Here is an 11,719-nt window from a genome sequence, read left to right on the forward strand (position 1 = left end):
AGCCTTACAGGCTAAAATTCTGGCGGTCTAGTACTCACAGCCCTCCTATAGAAGCCGCACTATCGGGAGTTCCATCACAACCGGCTCACCCCTTGTGTCCCCCTATGTGCTTATGCATTAGCCTACACATCACGGCCCGCCTTCGCCGGCCGCCTTGGGCGTTTTTGCACTAGATGATAACGGCCGCTATGCTGGCCGCCGTATTATCTTCATCCACTTATAGATTCCCCCGGTGTTCCCCTGGGATGCTTAGTGGTTACTTAGCGCGCACGGCGTTGACCAGGTGTTCCCGTAGCGTAAGCTAGCTTACGCAATACGAGAGAACCTCTCGTAAGAGAACGAATCGGTTACCTAACGTAACCTCGGTTCTCTCTAGATGAGGGAACGAGTATTGCGTTCCCGGCCGTGCTTGCGCCACTAGCGTTTCGCTTCATGCTACAGAATCAACGAACGAGCTGGGAGAGCGACCTTTATACACTGTAGCCACGCCCCTTTTGGCGGGCTGTGACGCAGTAAGCGAGCGCCGTCCGCTCATTGGCCGCGGACTCAGCGCCGCTCTCCCATAGGTTCGTGCATTCTCTCTGAGCGAACCAATGAGCCGCTAGCTAGCCCGCTCATGGTCTGCCTCAGAAGAGACTGCGTTGACAATGATTACAAAATTATGGAATAATTTTTTGGCTTCAACTTCTCAGCAAAGATGAATCTTTCCCGTAGCGTAAGCTAGCTTACGCAATACTCGTTCCCTCATCTAGAGAGAACCGAGGTTACGTTAGGTAACCGATTCGTTTTATATGTAAACGCGTATAACTATGTATCACAGTATGCATCATGTGATCTGCACTGGGAGCATGATAACAAAACGATCCCACAAATTATTAAAATGTTCCGTAAATATTCAGTCATGACAAATTACTTCTACCGTTTCCTTTTGTACAACACATTAAAGGGGGGCTGTGCAAATGAACTGTGTAAAAGTGGTTTCTATTGAGTGCATTACATTAGCTGCATACATCAGTGCATTATACTGTAGCTGGTGCTGTAAAAGCTATATTTATTTGGCAGGGTGCGTTCTGTGCATCAATTATATGAATGAGAATGTGTCAGAATATAATACTTAGAGAATGTAAAAACCATGTGATATGAGCTACAATCAGATGTACAAGTGCAACTCGAGCTCAAATCATTTAAAGGAACTGTCTTCTGGCCTGTTCATATAACGTTTGTGTTCAAGTCACTACCCAGCAAACAAATTTAGGTTCAACGTTAGTTCCCTTAAGGTTAAGGGAACATTCTCCTTGCGTTATAAAAATGTAACCTAAAATTAATCTACATGGAACATTCCTATAATGTTCTTGTTTGGTTCCCAAAAAAATAACCTCATGCGACCATTCGGGAACGTTAGGGGAACGTTCTGTGTTTGCAGGGGGCGCTTTTCCACTGCATGGTACGGTATGGCATGCTTTGGCTTGGCGCGGCACAGCTCGGTTTGCTTTTCCTCTGCAGTTAGTACCGTTGCAGGTGTGTTCCTACAGTAGGTCAGGTGTGCTCCTACAGTAGTCACATTCAAATCCAGACTATTTAGCTATGTTTAGCTGTGCATTTACTGAATGAGCACTATGCGACTGTTGCAGTCGCATTAGAGTGGGTTGCAGATTTTAGATATAAGCTCCTGAACCATCTGTAGCTCTTCAGGATTAATCAATCCGTTGATCTAATTGACAGATTTCCAGTGAGTGTGTGTCACAGAGACCACCCTTAACAAATGGGCTGGTGTGTCATCAGTTCCAATTTAGAAGACAGAGTTAATTAATTAATCACAAAACGTTACTTCACGACACATTTTTTTATGCTATCGATTGCAAGCTTCTAAAGATAGAAATTAGTGTGCACCATTGCAAATGCCACTGCACTCTCCTTTTTACAAAGGACCAATTTTGTCCACTAAATGGAGGGTTTTTTTTTATGGAGCATTACTTTTTTACCCTCGACATGAATCTACATAGATTTTTGATGAACAATGAAATGTTTTTGGTACAAGACCACAAGATGTCTCCTCTTCCAATTATTGTAGAATAATTTGATTTCTTTACATTTGCTTTGCCCTTGAACAGAATGCTGGATGTGGAGTTTTTTCAGATAAATCAACCACACAGTATTTGAGTCTCAACGAGAACAGTTTCTTTTGTCATGTCATGAATGAACGGAAACGTATTGCATTCACTTGAGATAATTAACTTGTTAATTCAGAAAAACAGAGCAAAAACTTTTTGTCCATGAAAAATGATCTTGTAATTCTAAGATAATTAACTTGTTAATTTCGAAAAAACAGAGCGAAAACCTTTAATCCAATGAAAATGTATCGCATAATTCTGAGCCTCTAAACCCATTGAATGTTAATTACTTGTCTTCACATTGTTTCTTTCATTTTTTAGAATGAAACCTGTTACACAACCATTTGTTTATTTCAGAAACGGTTATTCATTGCTCTACTCATTGTAGAACACAAATATTTGTACAATTAATTACATAATTTATACAGCTATGTTCATGTTCTTGCACCCAAGTGATGGTTATGTTTAGGGGTGGAGTTCCTAAAGTAATCACAATCACCACCTCATAAAATGTTTCCTTGTGATATTGAGTTAGGTGAAACTGTGTTTACAGTCATGTAGAAAAAGAAAGGACACCCTTTAGAATTTTATGGATTTACGTATCAGAACATAATAAAAATCATCTGTAGTCTGTAGTGTGTGCTTGGGATTCTGTTGCATGGCTCAATATCGGCCAAGGTTTAGCTATTGGATGGACAGCCTCACATTGGACTTAAAGGGATACTTCACCTCTGGAAAGATGAATGTGTATTTAAAATGGGTCATTTATGTAGAAGAAATGTGAAATTATTTTTGAATTTGGAGTTTTCTAGACTGAGAAAAGCCAGGAAATGTATTTTTGCCGTATGTGGATGAAAGACAACAACTCCCAGAATGCACTTGCTTCGCTGCCCTAAGAGGCCACGCCTACCGGTAACAGAGCACAGAAGTTAAACAACAAGTCTACGCTACTAGTGAGTCTCCGTGATGATTCTGCCCAAAAATGTTTTTCGAGATCCCCCAAAATGTCCGGGATTCGGCTTTTGCATTCTACAGTCACCATTCATTATGTTTACTGTGGCAAGATGGACGAGGCTAGGTTTTCCAAAAAAAAAAGATGGCTTACACTATTTGTACATTCGGTGAGTGAGATCCCACCCTCTATGGGCGGGTTGAAAACATGCGGGACAGCCCTTACTACTGACTGTAGTCTTTAGCCTCTGGCCAAAAAAAATCCTCTGACGCAAAATGGCGATTTTTGCATCATCGGAGGATTTTTTCCAGGCAAAAAATATGTAAATCTCTCGTCTCAGGGGGATATGAGGGTGGAAAGCATGGCACTACAGGTTTTCTACTAATGCTAAATCCTGAAGTATCCCTTTAAGAATACTTTGGTATACCAGGTGCCCAGGTCCTTTGGAAGCAAAACAAGCCAAAAATAATTAACCCTCCATTAGCGTGATGGACAGTTGGTATGAGGCGTTTGTGCAGATAATCAGTGTTTGATTTTCACCGAACATGGTGCTGTGTTTTATGGCCAAACATCTCCTCTTTGGTCTAGTCTGTCCAAAAGATATTGTTCCAGAAGTCTTGTGGGTTGTTCTCAGATGCAACCTTGTAAACCTAAGTCGTGCTGCCATGCCCTTTTTAGAGAGAAGAAGCTTTCTCCTAGCAACCCTAATTGTATTGCTATGAGCTTTAATATTTAACATATTAACTGAGTCCTGTATAGTCTGAGGTGTAGGTCTTGGGTGTTTTTTGATTTCTATGAGCATTGCACGGTCTGACCTTGGGGTGAATTTGCTGGCACGTTCACTCTAGGCAACTGTCTTGAATGTTTTCCACTTGTGAATAATTAACACACACCTGAATGCTCCAGACCAGAAAACTGACAAAATTTCAGCTTTTATAAGGGATTTTCGCACTGGGTAGTTCTAGAAACTTAGTTCCAGGAACTAGCCAGGGTGGTTATCCCTTCCGAGAACTAATGTTTCCCCTAGGAAAGGAAAGTTTTCCTGATTGCAATCGCACCGCCAGTAGGAACTTTAAAGTGACGTAAGCCGCACTGTGAACACCAGAGCCTGAGCTTACAGCGCTTACATTATCCGTCTTCATTAGTTTACAATCTGTCTAAGACGTTATTAGAGCTGTTATACAGAGACAGTATACAACATTAGTTTTAGAAACATGTCGCCAATTGAGCAGAAGTATAATAATCATGTTTGGCTTGGTCCCCTGAAAGTTGTGTCGGATTTTCTTCTCAGTAGTATAATGGTTAAGAGGCTCGCTTATCTATTACTGTTTCCCATGATCGTAGAGTTAGTTTTTGGAGTAAATATATAGGCTATAGCTAATCTGTGTTAACACAGCCTTTTTTTTAAAAAATGCCAGGTGCTGGTGTTTTGCGTGCGTTCGGCATATCACTAACATCACAGATAGTTCCTATAAAGCTGGTTTAGAGACCCTACTCTGAAGTAGGAGCTAAATTATTTCCTCCAAAAGGAATTCCTAGAACTAAAATCGCTCCTAGTTCTTGCGGTGCAAACACCCCAAAATCCAGGTACTTCCGCCAATAGTTCTAGGAACTATGAAAAGGTTACTCTGGTGCGAATGCCCCTGAAGAGGTGATCACACTTGCTTATAATCAACTAATCAAAGACATTTGATTAGCAGCTCCTGACTGCTACTCACCCTCTTAATTATTTATATAAAAGCAGTAAAGGGTGTTCTTAGTTTGGCTTTTCCATTTTGGCCCATTTTTGTTAAATAAATAATTACACGGTGTAATACCACAAATTTTTATAACTATTGTGTACATTCACCCAAAAGCAAACAACGTCATTGCATCGAACATTGTATCTGATGTTGTTCAAGAACTTCAAAATATTTCACCAGAGGCGCCGAATTTCATTTTGGGAGATTTTAATCATGTGTCACTTAAAAAGACTCTGCCGAATTTTTACCAATACATTACATGCCAGACAAGACAATATAAGACACTTGATCTCTGTTATGGGAACATAAAGGGGGCATATAGGTCTGTACCATTGTCGGCACTTGGATCTGCCGATCATAACTGTGTGCAGCTCCTTCCTATTTATAGACCCTTATTTAAGAGAGAAAAACCTCAGATAAGAGAAGTCAAAATGTGGTCAGAAGACTCAATCGCCCGTTTGCAAGGGTGCTTTGATTGTACGGACTGGGAGGTCTTCAAAGACTCTTGTGAACATATTGATGACTTGACAGATGTTGTAAGCTCATACATAACTTTTTGCGAGGATATGATTGTGCCTACACGTAAATTTAAGGTTTTCCCAAATACCAGACCATGGATGTCAAAATCAGTTAAAACAAGTTTGCTAAATAAAAAGCTAGCCTACAAACAAGGGGATAACCTAGAAAGGATAACAGCAAGGAAAGAAGTTCGAATGGAGATCTTCAAAGCCAAACAAGTATATAAAGTTAGGTTAGAAAAAAACTTGGCAGAGAATTACTTAGGCTCTGCTTGGTCTGGTATGAAGAAAATTGCAGGAATACAGGACAATGTAAATAAGAACACTGTGTGTATTGGTGGTTTTAGATCAAATGATGACCTTTCAAATGCTCTTAATATGTTTTACGCAAGATTTGAAAGTTTTGATTTTAAAAATGAAGTAGAAGAAATTCGATGGCTGTGTAAGGATGATTCCCACATAGTCTTAGAACAGGCTGTAGTAGAGAAAATGTTTCTCTCCACTAGGGTGAATAAGAGTCCTGGTCCAGACTATATATGTGGGAGCATATTAAAGCACTGTGCAAGGCAACTAACTTCTATATTTTGTGATATTTTTAATCGGTCATTACGTGAACAAAAGGTACCTAGTCTGTGGAAAAAGTCTTTTATTATTCCAGTTCCTAAATGCAATAAGCCTAAGGTGTTAAATGATCTGAGACCAGTAGCCCTCACCTCATTGGTAATGAAATCATTTGAGAAACTGGTGAAGTCTGAGTTATTAAGTAAGACTGGACAAGCCCTCGATCCCATGCAATTTGCATATAGAGCGAACAGAAGTGTTGAGGATGCTTCACTTATGCTGTTAAATTTATTGACTAAGCATCTAGAGGGGAAAAATACCCATGCAAGACTGTTGTTCATAGACTTCTCTTCCGCTTTTAACACTATACAACCCCACATCCTAGCCAGAAGATTGTTAGAGTATTATAAGTTGAACCACAATTTAGTGGGATGGCTACTGGATTTTTTAACAAATAGAATGCAGAGGGTCAAAGTGAATGGCAGTTTTTCTGATGTACTATTTTTATCTACAGGAGCACCACAAGGTTGTGTTCTTTCGCCCTTACTATACATTTTGTATACTAATATGTGTCAAAGTGGATATGAAAATAGGATATTAGTTAAGTTTGCCGATGATACAGTGATAGTTAGTCTGCTACAAGGGGACGAGTCGGGTCATGGTCCAGTTGTGGAGGATTTTGTGACCTGGTGCGATGATTCCCATTTAAAGTTAAACACTACCAAAACGAAAGACATGATAATTGATTTTAGAACGCGCACCGTTGATCACGTTACTACGATTATTAAAGGACAGACTGTGGAACAGGTGGAGAGTTTTAAATATCTGGGTACAATTATAGATTCAAAACTTTCATTTGAATCTAACTGTGACATGGTCTGTAAAAAGGGTCATCAACGTTTGAGATGCCTTAGGAAACTTGCAAAATTTCACATCGACAGACGTATGCTGAGTTTGTTTTATTTCGCTTTTATTGAATCTCTTATGTCTTTTTCCATAGTGGTGTGGTATGGAAGTCTGTCAGTGAAGAACAGAAACTCCCTAAACCAAATTGTAAGATGGGCGAGTAAAATAATTGGAGTAAATCAAAGGAACCTAGGAAATGTATACACAGATCAGCTGTATCGGAAAGCAAGTGCTGTCTTGAGTGATCAGTCGCATCCCCTAAGGAATGATTTTAAGTTACTTCCGTCTGGTCGCCGTTTTGCGGCTTTGAGATGGAAAACAAGACGATATAAGAATACTTTTGTTCCAGCCGCAATTGAATTACTAAATGATAAGAGAGTAGTTTTTAGCACTTGACAGTTAATACGGATAACGTATGTGTCAAGGCGCAGTTTGTCATGAAGTCTAGTTGTCCATTTGTTCATTTGTAGGCTACGTGAAATATTTGTATTGTATGTTTTATGTGGATGACCGAATACTTTTTTATCTGTAATACAATTTTACCTGCGGGTACGAAATAAAAACTACCTACTACCTACCTAATATGGCATGTGTTGTTCAATGGTTATATTTACCTCATTTTAAAACATACCAAGGACATGATGATATTTTTGATGTCCTGATACATAAAACCACCGAATACGGGTGTCCTATTTTTCACACGACTGTACGTGTGTTTCTGTACAGGTTTCTTGAATGACTATAAAGTTGACAGTATTTTCTAAAAAGTTTTTTTGTTTGTTTTTTTTAGTTGCCATTTGGAACTAAGCTCTAGCATTTTTTAATTAGTTAATGTTTTATATGTATGCACCCACCCCTGCTATGTCTTCACCAAACCACACAGTTTATTAACGATGCCTAATAGGGTATGCATGACTGAATAAAGAGAAAAACAATCCCTTGAATTGGCATATTCCCACCTAACAGATGTGATGAAGCCCTCATAAATTATTCAGCATTGTAGATGAGTATAAGAAACGAATGAATGTTTTGGAAAATGCCGTAAGATTCAGAGGCGGCTTTATTGTGTTTCAGTTCAGTTAATATCCTCCAAGCTATAAAACTGGCAACGATAAAATATATGCAGGTTTTCAGACCAGGCCACTCTAAAGCTGAGCTATATGTGAGAGGGACACAGCCCCATGCTTTGTGACTGCTTGCATAAATCTCCTGTATCCATTTAGAAGTGGTCAGTGATGCAGTGCAAAGCACACGTCCCCACATGTCCACCCACACTATACCTCACCAGCCCACTAAACCAAATACATCACATGTGTAAGTGACACTGTGCAACAAATCACACAAGGACATTAAAAACACGGACAAAAACTACATTAGGCTGTGGTTCACCTTTCACTGACCTGTCTCTCTAAGTCAGTCATTTAAATGTATATTGACAACGAAGGGTTGCCGTAATTTCTGTTGCAGATACATTTCGGTAAGTCGGCTATTGTTGGAAAAAGAAAAGAGAGAGATAACAAGAGAAGAGAGCAAGTTTCCATTCCAAGGCCGATTCCTGTCCTATATGGAGTTGTTTGATTTGACCATCCATCAGCTATGATAAGACCTTTGATTATTTGCCGTCTGGAACATATGTCATGATCTGAGAGACCAACTGAAATTAAATGATGATGGAGAGAACATTCTATCTTCCATCAAATAACAGAGTCTTATCAATGTTTTTTTTTTTTAACTGTGAGCACTTTTGGCCCTGGTGACTTTTAGGAAAACGTATTTGTCCAACAGCTTATAATATGCACATTGTAGGAAACAATGCTGGCTTTTTGTTTTCACTGTCACATTTTTAATAAGACTTTAATTTAACAAAATGAAAAAGGTTGAAACCAACCACATACACAAAAATAAACCCCCATATACACAAACCTAAAAAGTGGGCTTATCCTGCTTAAATGAGTAGCTACCATATGGCTTTAAAGGCTTTTGAAGAATGAGTTACATGCACCGCTGCTTGTTGTCGTTGTGTTTTGTTTTTGTTTGTTTTTTTACTTTAGAAATCCTGTGGTCATTATGAACTTTCATTTGAAAGAATGTAGAACGGTTCTTCAAAATGTCCCCTTTTGTTTTCCTACAGAAACAGCCAATGGCACAAATGTTAAGAATTTTCTTGCTTTCTTTTTTTTTTTTAAAGAGACATATCCCTCTCTGTAGTTGCATTACCATCCTGCAATTAGAAGATGTTTCATTTTTTTCAGTCCGGTAATGACTCATGCCATGTCACAGGAAATGAATGTCATTATTACACTGCTGCTACTCTCTGTTTTTGTGTGCAGCATGCTGATTATTTTGCACTCTTTTTTAACCTCGATTTTGCCCATTGAGAGGAACATAATTTATTATAATTTACATGTCTTAATTACTGTTATCTGACCAACATAAGGAGCAAGAAGTGAGCGAGATTGCTCTAATCTGGAAATGAGAATAAAGCCAGATCTCAGGCCAGTCATAACTTCAGACGTAGATGTATCATGTCGACTGGCCGCCTAATGAAAATTGAACAAATTTGAAAACAGCCCAGCAGGTGCACCTCAAACACTTCTTCAGCTGCTTTCAACTAAACATTATGTAAATGGAAAATATTTTTTTTTTGAAAAAACAAACAATTGTTGTCTGTCGTCTTGTTTGTGGATAAAAAGAAGGCAATTTTAGGCCGCTTGGATTCATTCTCGTTGTACAAATGAGTTTCTTTGTTTTGCACATTGCAACTGAACGTTATAATACTGTAAGCAATGCCATGAGGCATGAGACATAGTGCTTATGCACTTTAATTAGTGATGGGTTCTTCTTGATTTATCACAAACCGTGATGAATTTCTCCTCTCCCTCTGAGCTATCACTTACCCCAAATGCCAGCTCATTGTGTTTCATCTCCAGGGCTGAAATTGAGCTTGTACTGTTATGACCCTTCCTGTAAGACATAATGAAAGTGGCTTTGTATTGTGTGCTTTGTAAAACTGAATGCGAAATGAGGCTCTTTTCCATCACTGAACCATCCCCTGTCAATGCCAGAGCAATGTAGTAGTCTTAATTCAAATGACTATGGTCTGCCGTCAATCACTTGTGCCATATGGACATAATTGCTTTTCACTTAAGGTGCTGATAATTATTGTCCAATAGTTCAAGGGTCGTCCACAGGTCGGCGATCTAGTTAAGGGGCATTGTTATGTAAAAGAATCTGTAAAAGTGGATCTGAGACATCACACTGTACACACTGAAGCAAAGAATGATGGATGGGGAATGAATAAGAGGATGGATGGATGTTAGCTGATTTTGCCAGATGTTTGTCACTATCTATGCAGCACATCTTCCGTGGCCCAGCTTGGAAAAGCAAGCTAGATTCTTCCCTGTAGATTTCACCCACTAGAGAAAGCACTTCACTGAGGTACTTGTTATGAGCACCATTGACCAGCAGAGCGTTACTTGTGTCTTAAATATTGATTATAGAGACGAGAGCATGCACTAAGTGCTCTTAATGTCTTTATTTAGTAGGGCAGCAAAAGAGGAAATCTAGAAGAGATTGTAATAGAAAACACAGCAGAAGTTAGACCCCATAAATTAATACTGTAGTGTTACTGTCAGGAACGACTGGAAGCAATGTGCAGAAAGTGACGTTTATTGAAGAATAAATAAAACGCTGGTCAGCACACAAAAACACTGAGACAACGGACAAGGCTAGTGACGCAGGGACTTCGACAGGGAACCGGGTGGTGAAAGATGGTCCGAGACGAATAACCCAGCTCCAGGTATCAGTGGCGGTTCTAGAATAACAGGGGCCATTAAATGAGAACTCTGGCGCAAAATGAACCTTTGGTCTAATAAAACATTGGTACCTTGTCAACCGTTCTCTGAGATTTGTTTTCATGATAATCGAATCGATAATCTAAAAACTGTTTAGCGTATAATGCTAGTACTAGGGGCATTTACTAAATAAAAAGAAATCGCTAGTTTATACCACTATCAAGGCTCAAAATAGCCCCACACTAACACAGTAACATAATAAGGGTCCATACATGCAAAACGAAGCGTTGGGAACTTTGTAAGTGTACAGACAGTTTAATAAGAAGATTCTTTATAAAGACAGTTCACTTCGTGTATACAGACAGGAGCCGTCTTGGAACAGTCACGACAAGTCAAACCACGAACGTCGTGCTGAGTGAGCTGAGCTGTATGAAGCTCAGCGAACTTCTGAACTGTGTGAATGGCGTTCGGGGATCGACTTATCAAGACTATTTTCTAAGATGGCTCCTGTCTGTATACACGATGTGAACTGTCTTTATAAAGTATCGTCTTATTAAATGGTCTGTACTCTTACCTCAATGGTCTGTAGTTACCTCATTATGTTACTGTGTTAGTGTGGGGCTATTTTGAGCCTTGATAGTGGTATAAACTAGCGATTTCTTTTTACTTAGTAAATGCCCCCAGTACTAGCATTATACGCTAAACAGTTTTTAGAGATAAAAGTCTTTACATTCGACTATAATGAAAACAAATCCCAGAGAACGATTGATTAGGTACCGATGTTTTATTAAACCAAAGGTTCATTATATATATATATATATATATATATATATATAAGAAATAAAATACTGCCGCAAAGTTCTCCACTAAATAAAATAAAATACTAAATCTAATATCACATAATAAAATATAATCAAAAATATAAATAACTATGGATTACAGTGCAGCATTACCAATCCCAGCTTGTGGGCCTGCTCATATTAAAAAGATATATAACTTTTCCAAAGTGAAAAGTGTACATGTTTTTTGTCAAAAAAATTAACTTGTCCACATTTTCTGAAGAAAGGGAAGAAATTGTCTGAAGAATTGTAGTTCCTGGCCTTTCCAACTTCCACTTAAATACGGTCTCCTTAAG

This window comes from Pimephales promelas, chromosome 3, assembly GCF_988280905.1.
Source record: "Pimephales promelas chromosome 3, fPimPro1.hap1.1, whole genome shotgun sequence".
NCBI classification, from domain to species: Eukaryota; Metazoa; Chordata; class Actinopteri; order Cypriniformes; family Leuciscidae; genus Pimephales; species Pimephales promelas.